The following is a 10,692-nucleotide window of genomic DNA, read 5'->3' on the forward strand; positions in this document are numbered from 1 at the left end:
ACCCGTAGTCTCAATCAAAAATCGTGGAAACTTCATAAAGGTAGGAATTAATTCTTTCATGCATACGAAGAAGCGCTAAGGTTCGCAGCGAACCCAGAAAGTGTGCAGCTTATGCAGGGACTGATTGTGCAAGAACTTCTAAAACAAAAACAAAAAAACATGAAAGAATCCTCTTTGCGAACACAACTTTTGGAGACCCGAGTTACGTTGTACGGGTGGCAAAGTTGATAGAATAAAAGTAATCTGGCACGATATTTCCACTACTTACGCGCATGTTCTGAATAAATGCACCGACGGCGGTTATGCTTGATGTGGGTCCCACACGTGTATACTCTTTAACTTCGTTTGAAGTATGGCAGCGACTTACCGCTCTTGCGTCCTATCGGATGTAGACGAAAAGTGGAGGACTCGCAAGAATTATCCATATTATTCAAATTATTATCGGCTGCAGCATCTGCATGTCTATCCTCTCCTTCCAACGGGAAGAAAATTAAGGATGTTCTTTTTCTGTGAGCTGTCATGTTATGCGATCCCTTATAAGCTCTTCAGTGCTGAAATCTCTCTCTGCAAACATTTTGAATTAAAAATAGCTAGCACTGAATAGGTCAGAAACGTTGCTTATGGATCTCGCTCGTGCTACTTTTCCTCTGTGTGTCTTACTTTCATTCCAAGCGAAAAATACCCTCGCGGACTGGATCACATTTGCATTTTATTACAGTTTGGCAGCTATCGTCTCTAACACGCTCAGTGCTATTCCCTTGCCTTTGGGCAATCGGCACTTCGCCATTGGAGCGCTCAGCTTGTTCACGCTATGCGGCTCACTTTTTAAAGTGTATTCTTCATTTCATTACCCTGCGTTTTCTCGCATAGAACACACTTGTCTAATTAAAACGTTCGGCAAATAAGGGGAAATAATAGTGGTGTGAGATAATTTCTTTTTAGCTTTTTATGGCGCTGTTATGCACGTTCCCAGATGATTATTTGCCCGAGGTGCACGGATAAGCACCTGCGACGCCTATTTGCTGCGACATCGACCTATAGGGGGCGAAACTGCCACCTTGCTATAGTGTGGATAACACGTGGGCCAATGTTCGGAGTTGATGGATCTTTTCCGTAATTCTAGTATATATTCACCGGAAGATGACTGGTACGATGCTGTTCGGTTCCCCAATGCTCCACCTACAGCGGTAAGCGCTGAATAAACGTGTAAAAGCAGACGACGCGTCCACACAATGGTAGTTCACCGTTTCTCCGCAGCGCGCCGGCTCTGTTTGATCTCGGAGCGAGTAAATCTATCGCATGTTGAACATTGTTTACACATGGTTTAATCTGGCATAAAGAGAGAAACACGATTAAAAAGTCTAAGCGTGAGAAAATGGGAGTTTTCTTGATGAAGTATGTTGCACCCTGCGATGATTTTGTGCCGCGAAACCGCCTGCAAATATGAAAGGAAGCCTTCTTACAGGCAGCACGTGGTTTAGTGCTTCATATGCCTACGGGACAAAAGAAATATTCGGGGTCGGAAAACGCCTTGCAGGTCTGAGTCTTTCTGTGGCATTCGTGCTTGGGCATCTACAGCCGTATCCTTGTCATGTCCTTGTTGCCTTTGTTGTAGTGCCCGAATGTTTTTATCATGTGCTAGTCTCTATGGCACCGTACCCTCCATCCCCGTCCCGTTCATCTCTATTTCTCATCGTCAACTCCATATTCGCGCAAGTGATGACGCTACCCTCTATGGCAGCTCGTGGACGACGACAACGCTCCTCTGCATCGTATCGACATCGACCTCAACCGCATGCGCCGCTCCGCGTCTGAGGGTGTGTGTGTGTGGGGGGGGGGGAGTGATGTGGCGGCTCGTAGACGACGACGTGCCTCTGTTGCCGCACGCCACTGCGCCTGCCAAGCAGTCCTACGGGCCCCGTCCTAGCGTGAGGCCACGAACATCTGCCCGCTGGGACATTCCATCACCGCCGGTCAGGACTCATGTATGGAGAACACCACCTCCTCTAAACCTCCAGCGTGTGCAGGCCAATCACGGCGAACGAGAATAGTAGTACTGTCACCTCCACCTCCTTATCCTCCCTGTCCTTGCCCATGACCTGTCCTCATCCCTAGCCTGATGCATGGCTTAACTCTATTAGTGAGTTTTAGTATATCATACGCTGTCGCGTTTTGCGTACGTAAGGAATAGCGTGGTGGTTCTGCGCAATGCGCAAAGCTGTGTTTATGTATTGCGCGTGCGCAGAGCCACCAACGCCATCCGTTAAGTACGCAAACGCGGTAGCGTACGATACACTAAACTCAGTATTGTCGTGCTTCGAAGTCTTAACGCGACATCGTAGGCGCAGCGTTTTCAAGGCGAGTTATCCTTCAACGGTAACGTACAGCAAACGCCCATAGCAAAAAATTGGTGTCTGCGTAACTCCCTGTAAAGGAACCGATTTTGGGAAGCAATGTTAAGCGTCGTTCTTGGAAGCCTACATTACTCGATTCATCTTTTAAGGCATCCTCATTCCTTGCGCTGAGCGCTGTCGGACTTAATGACCCAATACATCGTTAAACTCTATGCTCCACTCCCCACAACGTTAAAAAGGAACGGATTCGTTAGTTCATACAAATAGCGAAAGTGCAATGCGGTCGCGACACGAAGCTTGAGATAAAGCAACGCCTTTCCAATGATTTCCAAGTGCAGATATAAAATACGTGCAGCTATACATATGTACGTGACGGCACTATTTTACGGCACAATGGTTTGTGAAAGTAGTTACAGGCTGTCGGCATTAATTTTTTTACGAAAAAATTAACATCAGCAGGTGACATCGGGTACAGTATCGCCCCGCACAGCCCCTGTATTGTAGATCAACCTGAAAAAAAAAAACGATTTGCTTCCGGGAGAAAGCCCAATGTTCTCGCAATTTTACGGTGAGAGTAAAAGCGTCAGCTGACATTTTCACTCACTACTTTTGTGGTGCTTCACAAAACGCTTTTCAATCAACATTGTGAACCACAAGAAGCGTTCCTTTAAAAAATGGTTCGAAAAACGTCGCTCCTCTGGTACCGATTTCAATATGCGGCGCGTTTTGACTTACATCCTTGCGAGGAAATCCCAGGAGCGCACAGACAGCACAGCCGGTGCAGGGATTCGAACTGAGTATGCCTCCCACTATCAGCGCAGAAGGCCAAGACGGGCCTAGTCGCGGGGGTTTTTATGGCTTTTTTCCGCATAATTCATTAATCAGTGGAGTTGGTCACGTAGAGTACGAGGGAAAATATAAATCAGTGGCTACTTGGCTAACCTTCCCCCCCCCTTTTTTTTTTTAATCATTAAATATATCCCCTCCCCCTCTTTCGGAAACCCGAAACGCTATGGCTTTTCCTCTTCAACTGACTTTTTTTTTTTTTTTTTTGCGTCTCCTGGGTGTTGCAGGCGCTAAGTATTTGTGCCGCGACAGCATAAAGAAGTTTTTCTCACCTTTGCTGGGCTTCATTGCGGGAAGCTTTATTCGGTCCGCAGGGAACGCTGCGATGGTCAAAAAGAAGCAGAGTTCTCGGGTATACTCCTGGTTTTGTTACCGGGTAAAAAAAGCGAGTAAAGACATCGTGTCGCACACGTTGTTTGGCTGTAATGTACCTGCCTATTATTGTAAATCAAAGCACATTCATCTTATGGTTTTATGCTTGCGGGTCAAATGGCGGCATTCGCCGGAACGGAATATGAACATTATGTGACTTCAAGATGATGTCACCTATGACTGTTGAGTTATGCTTGAGTTGTGTTTGTCCCTTTGTGTGTTCCGGCCTCAGAACAATTACTTTCCGTAACGAGCACTTGAGGCTGGTTACAAAAGAAAGGGGGGTGCGTAGCATCTATGTGGTGCTTCGCCAGTGCCCTTGCATATTGGCTTCCCATTCGAGTCTACTTTTTCCGTAGGTGAGTGGAGGATTCTTACCGAGGTGCCAACAATTTCAGACAAGTGTGTCGCAGGCAGTACACGTACCGTTACTATGAGCCTCGCAACAAAAAGGATAACCTACGTGCATAAAATGCCTTCCATTGAAGTATCAAAGTAATTTTTGCAAGGTTCGACCTTCGATGTACTCTCTCTTGTTAAGGAAATGCCCGATTTTCGAGTTGCTTGAAGCAAGAACGGTAAGAATCGATCATGTCTCAGATATTTTTTCCCCCTACGAATTTCGATGTTCGGCATAGTCATTGTTCTAATATTGCACTTATTTCAACAGAAGCACCATTAATTTCATGTACAGAAATATACCAGCTGAGCTCACTCCAGAATACATTGTAGGGAAAATCTCAAATGTTTTTCTAACGGTGACGTTGTGTCTATGACAGCTGGAGAGGAAAACGTACATGACCTCGAAAGAACTGCTAGAACAAAAACTTTAGCGCTGTTAAAATTGGTTCATTATGAATGAGGCAGTGAAAGACGAATACAGAGAACAGCAAGCATGGAAAGTGTGCATTTCTATGACACCACTTCGAAGACAAATTTGTCAATGCTGACCTTGTTGTTGTTTTTTACTAATACTGCTAGTCCATGAGGGCCGTTACAGGAGCAGAGTCGTGGTCACTTACATACAATGCACGTAAATATGTAAACCACATGGTAACAGGTAGCTGGCCGACTCGGCTGCAGTCCTGCATCAAGAATTGCTTAGCCTAGTGACGGCACCATTAGCCGCGCATCTACACTATGTCCCGGAGGCTTAACGTCGTATGCGAAGTTCTGAAACCGAGTCCTGGAGGAGTAGGGCAGTGCTTGCGTGCACATGGAATGTATTGTTTCCACAACAGCGTTGAGGAGGCAGAAGTGCTTCATGAGGAAACGTTCTTGCCCTAAAAAATTCACGAAACGGTGCTGCTCCTTCTCGTCCAAGCTCTCTCTGTGTTGGCGTACTCAAGCTAGGGATTTATGGCTGGTGCAGAGCGTTAGCTTTTGTGGCCTTCCCTCTGGCCCCAGGAGCCCAAATTATTCCTCCCACGGCAGGCAGGCATAATGTGTAATCAGAGCAACAAAACGATATATGTGATTCGGGCTGAGTTGCACTCTTTCTCATGCTAGAACATATGTATTCTATAGGAGGGAGAGAGCGCAGACTAGCTGGTACATGATGACAGGGAGAAAAACCAGAGTCCGTATCGCTGGTTTTTCTCCCTGTCATCATATTTGTTCTGTCGAGTTTGTGAAACTCGGCAGCTCTTCACGAAGTCAGCCCGGGACGCGCAATAACCCCCGAGCGCAATAACGTGACGCCACAGCGGTAGGCAGATCGCTCTGTTACGTGGTTCCTAATTACGTGAATGCTGAAGAACAAAAAGGAGTGAACATTGAAACGTCACGTAGACTACAACGACGCGGTCGTTCTGTGCCACCGTGTCCATTCTTGACACTTCAAACACTGGTCCCTCCTGCTCTATGATTATTGGTTATGCGTCATTAATGACAGTAGCAACTACTGGTCAAACATAGCTGTACTTCGCTCAGACTACAACAAAGTCGTCGAAAGATACAATAAATTGATGCGTAGATAAGCAGCAGTCTATGAAAGTGTCAGCTCCGCTCCCTATTCCGTGCGAAAGCGTCTTCCCCTTGCTGGGCCAGTGATGGACGGCGTATTGCAAAAGGCAACCCGCTCACCCCTGACGCCCATCGTGCCTCGCGGGTACGGGGGAAAGCTCCCATGAAATGCCAAAGGGCGACCCAGACGAGGAACTTGGTCGAGTAGAATTCGATAGCGATGTGATCAAATGAAGTTCAGCGCCGACTCGAACTGCTCGGACAAGAACGCCGCCGACGACAATCTTGGCTACTTTCAACGTGATTCTGTAGTAGAAGAATATACAATTTGCAGTTGATTAAGGTGAGCGAAGAAGAAGGCGGGCGTCACTGATCTAAAGGCTGGTACACCAGCGCTCTTCGCGGTCGTTAACCCTTAGATGTCAAATCAGAGATACAACCAAGATGCAACCTCTACTGCACCACGTGTTGTCGCCAAAAGTAACAGAAAGGTAATAGACGTACCTCGAATGGTGCTGAGAAACCTGCTCAACGTTGAGGTCAGACAGAGAGATGGTATTGATGGTAGCGGGTGTTCCCAAACCTTGTGCCTCAAGAATCCGGGTCGTGCCTGCCAAACGGGATGACGACTTTCTCTCCGCCGCTTTCGTTCCTTCTATTATGTACTGGAACTCACAAAGCATCGTTCCTGAGAATGTCGCCTCCTTTATAGCTAGCGACAAATTTGAATGCGCATTACGTCTTTCTAACTATAATTGGAACGCGAGTACTTCCAGCAGCGCGCATGATAACGAGATTATACTCTCCAAAAACAAAATGCCGTAAAAGACAGGCTTACTGTAAACGATTTTGAACTTTAAAGTGTTTTAACGATATGGGCTACTCGATATGCGTCTAGGTAATCCTCATGTACTTGGCACGAGACGCATAACCACCTTCTTTCGCGTGGAGTTGAAAAATGCTGTTTATGATACCGCCTCTGACAGCAGCCGTAATCGTTCCCTTGTCACAGAGGAACGAGAATCCCGCGATGCGATATGATAGGAAAAAAATCAACTTCACCGAAAATAGGATCGAGTGTCTTCTGCTCGTTCGACTGGCACTGGCACTACTCGTGTTCCAGGACAGACAACCGCTGAATCTTTGAAGGTGATATTACAGAACAAGAGGACCGATAGTGTGTCGACGAAAATGAAAAGAAATGAAATGAAAACTTTTTCGAGGGTGAATGGTTACGAAAGGAATGTAGCATTTAAAAATTTCGGACCTACATTTTGTTTTACCTACCCTACAGTGCCGAATATGTGACACTGCTGTCCACGCAACGCTTTGGTTGTTGGTTGTAGGGCAATTGCTAAGAGCTCTCAGCCCTTGCCTGCTGCCATACGGTTTAGACCATAGTGTAGAGTGAAGAGAACGGTGATGGAACCACATCTTAATATTGCAAGATAGCTGTTTTTTTTTTTTTTTTCTTGTTGTTCGTTTTCGTTTTCTTTGAGAGGATTACAAGCAATAGCTGAGAGTTTTATTTGTTCACAAAGTTACCTTCCTGTTCGGTCCATATCTACGGAGTTTCTGGTGCAGGTTATTTATTTTTAGGTTATTTGTAGCCCCATTGTTTATTTAAGCATTGTTCATTTAAGCATTGAAGCATGTTTTAAGCATTTTTCAAGATACACGACGTTTGCATAAGCCAAAATGTTTGCGCGACAATTATGAAAGCGTAGTTGTTGGTAATCGAATTGGATTTAATTCTCAGCCCAGCATCAGCGTACACTCTCTCGAACCGAAAGGGTACGATGAAAGGCGAACCTAATTGCCCAACCATCATATTCAAGATGGCACGCAATTACACAGCCCATACTTTTCTATCTTTCTGCATGCGATTTGATTATATACCTTCCCATGGGAGTCAACAATCATCGCTCGTGATCCTCTCTAGCCATTGACTTAATTTATTATTTGCCTCCTGCAAGAAACGCACACACTCAAGATGTAGCACTGCGAATCATATAACATCTGATGTTCACACTTCGATCTATCGTAAAAAGGAAACATTCAAGTAACAGGTATTTTAATGGGCTTTCCGTCCGCCTACTGACACCCGTAAGACTTGTGCAGAAAGCCTCGTAACCGTTAGCGCACCACGTTCGGTCCCTGGCACTGAACCTAAGTGACTTGTATTCTTTCATCGTTATTCGGAAGCATCGACCATGAATACTTGAAGCATAGCACCGCATGTGCATGCAGACCGTTTACCGCATCATCATTTCGTCTGATAACAAACGTTGCTCTGGTGCCTCAAAAAGAAAACACGTCTTGGCGCAACGCATCATCGTACGACAAACCCAAAATTCGATATTCTCCCTTCCAGACGCTATCTTCTTTTGTTACTCCTTGGTGTGGCACATGCAGCACGCCAGCGCAGTGAGCCACAATATATCGAGTGAACGTTTGTATGCTCAGCACCAAGCTTTTTCTCTGATATCTCTCTTTCGAAAGCACCCAGTGACCGGGGGAGCCAGTTATACCACGCGATATTTCTCGTACATAACGCCATAGAGGACATTTGACACATGATAAACGCTGTGCCTTTGTATATGCGATTTGTTACTAGCTTGGTAGCGACAAAGCATTTGTTTACTGAAGCCATCGTGACGCCCAAAATGCATATGGTCGCTTCTTTCGCGTGGAGCTGAAAAATGCTGTTCATGATACCGCCTCTGACAGCAGCCGTAATCGTTCCCTTGTCACAGAGGAACGAAAATCCCGCGATGCGATATGATAAGAAAAAAAATCAACTTCACCGAAAATAGGATCGAGTGTCTTCTGCTCGTTCGATCGTGACATCAATGGAGCGGCGGCTTTAAAGGCCAAAAAATATTGAAAGATAGAGAGAGAGAGAGAGATTGCGTGAATGCACGCTCCTCTGTCATAATATATTACTAGGGAGGAAATATTCCTAGGCCATAAGAATTCTGTCTTGCACTTTTTTCCTGAATCAGTTTGCATATGTCGGCAGCAATGTGAAATGAATAGACCAATAAAATGTGGCCCTAGATATACGTACAAGGAAAGGTCCATTGGTACCTGCCATCGCTGTAGCTATTTTAAGAAAGAAAGCGTAATGCATATTAATGCGTGCATAGTGACACCAATAAATGATACTTGGGAGGGGGGGGGGGCTGGAGTGGCGGGAGGTGCGGTCAGTCTGCTCGTAATTGGGTGCACCAAGGGGTGGAGGAAGGGGAAAGATAAAGGGGAAAAAAGATGATGGTGGTACAGGAGAGGGAGAGAATGCAGGCCCTCTTGCTCTGGGAATCGGGTGGTCCCGCAAAACTATACACACCAGAGAACGTGCGAGCATCTCTCAGCAGCCTTCGTTGGGATATGCTTCCCGTATACCACGATAACCGCCAGGATGATTAGCGAAGTCACTCCATGCATGACACACGGGTTAACTAGAATTCCTTTGAGGTAGGACCCCCATACGACTTTGCAGGGCTCTTCATTGAAAGGAGATCGTCCTGCCAACACACGGCACTTGCCGGACTAACAGGTACTTGCGCGCAATAAATTGTAAAAGACTCAACACTCTAAAAACATGGGGGGGGGGGGTCGAAATACCTTGCCGTTGTTGGCCGCACAGGAGTGGGCATCGTCACGACTATAGTAAAGAAAAGGGAGAGGGGGCGGAAAGAAGAGAGTTGAAGGGTTCAAGGTGAGGTATATGGAGGATGAACGATACTGGTGGGACGGAAGTGCACTGTGGATGAGAGGTGCACTAAAGGGGTCTTTGCACGAGGCCCGTTTCGTGGAGAAAACGCAGACTTCAGGGGGGGGGGGGGGTAATGGCAGGATAGGCTCGCCGTTGTTGGCCACACAGAAGTGGGCGTCGTCACGACTATAGCCAAAACAAAAGAAATGAAAAGAACGCAAAGCAAAACAAAACACAAAGGAAGGACGGATGGATGGAGGATAGAGGAGGTTAAAGGATGAGGATGCGGTGAGGTGCACGAGTTCGTAGGGGAGAGTAGAGTATTAGATGGGTCGATAAGCAAGGCCTGTCTTCAGCAGGAAGAGAAGGAGGTTTCTTGCACGACTTCAGGACTTCACCACATAGCACGCTGTGCGCCAACTAATGCCACGAATGACAGGGTTATCGATTCTGATTCGAAGAGAGAGAGAAGAGGGGAAGTACGCCTTTGTGTGTCAATTTGGACGTATGATAATTCACACGCGTACGCCTTCCTGTCTCTTCGAGTCAAAAGCCATAACTCTATAATTCGTGGCAATGGTTGGTGCACAGCGTGCTATGCGATGAAGTTCTGTTTTTAGAGTGAAGAAAACATAACTCAAAACACCTTTCGCCTTTTCGGTCAGAAAAGAGATGATTGATCTCCCCTTTCGAAAAGGGCAGCTAACCAGAAGGAGATTCCCTTTTGCCGTGTGTCGGTAGACAGTGCCGTTAGATGAGGTGTCCTTCTCCCAAAAGACGTATATGATTGCCCGTGTGGCCAGGGGCATTACTTAAGTAAATATACAGCGAGCACAAGCACTAAAATAAACAATCTAAACGAGGACCTCCTCCACCCTGAGATCAAGAGGTGATTCCAGAAAGTCCTAATGCAACCTATTGGGAGTTACAAACGTGCGCAAAATGTTCTTCTAAAAACTGTCATGACCACTGCCCAAAATTTTAGGAAATTGGCTACTCGTAGAAAAATTCCAATGCTATGGCCACAACAACACATAAACGATGACTATGACATACATGGTGTCGTGAAGGAGCTGCCACACATACCAAAGATAAGTGTAGTTTGTGATTTAGCGCATAGTCAAAAAGTGTACGATGGATTCAGGGACGGCGCAATGAGTCGGTATACTGGGTGTTATTTTATTCTCTACAGATTTTTTAATGGAAAAAGCTATGAGAGCAGCATGGATACCGTTTTTGCACGTTTGTTTATACGGCCAGGGGGACATTCTCTCGAAGAGAGTACGTTACTGTGAGACGGTTTATCTAACATTCATTAATTCAAGCTTTAATTAGGCGCCTTCACGCAAAAGCCAGATAGCTGAATGAGAGACAATCCTTGTTCAAAGCATTTCTATTTTAAAAAATCCTGAGACAAGCACGTGCATTGAAATATCG

This window comes from Ornithodoros turicata, chromosome 1 (genome assembly GCF_037126465.1).
Source record: "Ornithodoros turicata isolate Travis chromosome 1, ASM3712646v1, whole genome shotgun sequence".
NCBI lineage: Eukaryota > Metazoa > Arthropoda > Arachnida > Ixodida > Argasidae > Ornithodoros > Ornithodoros turicata.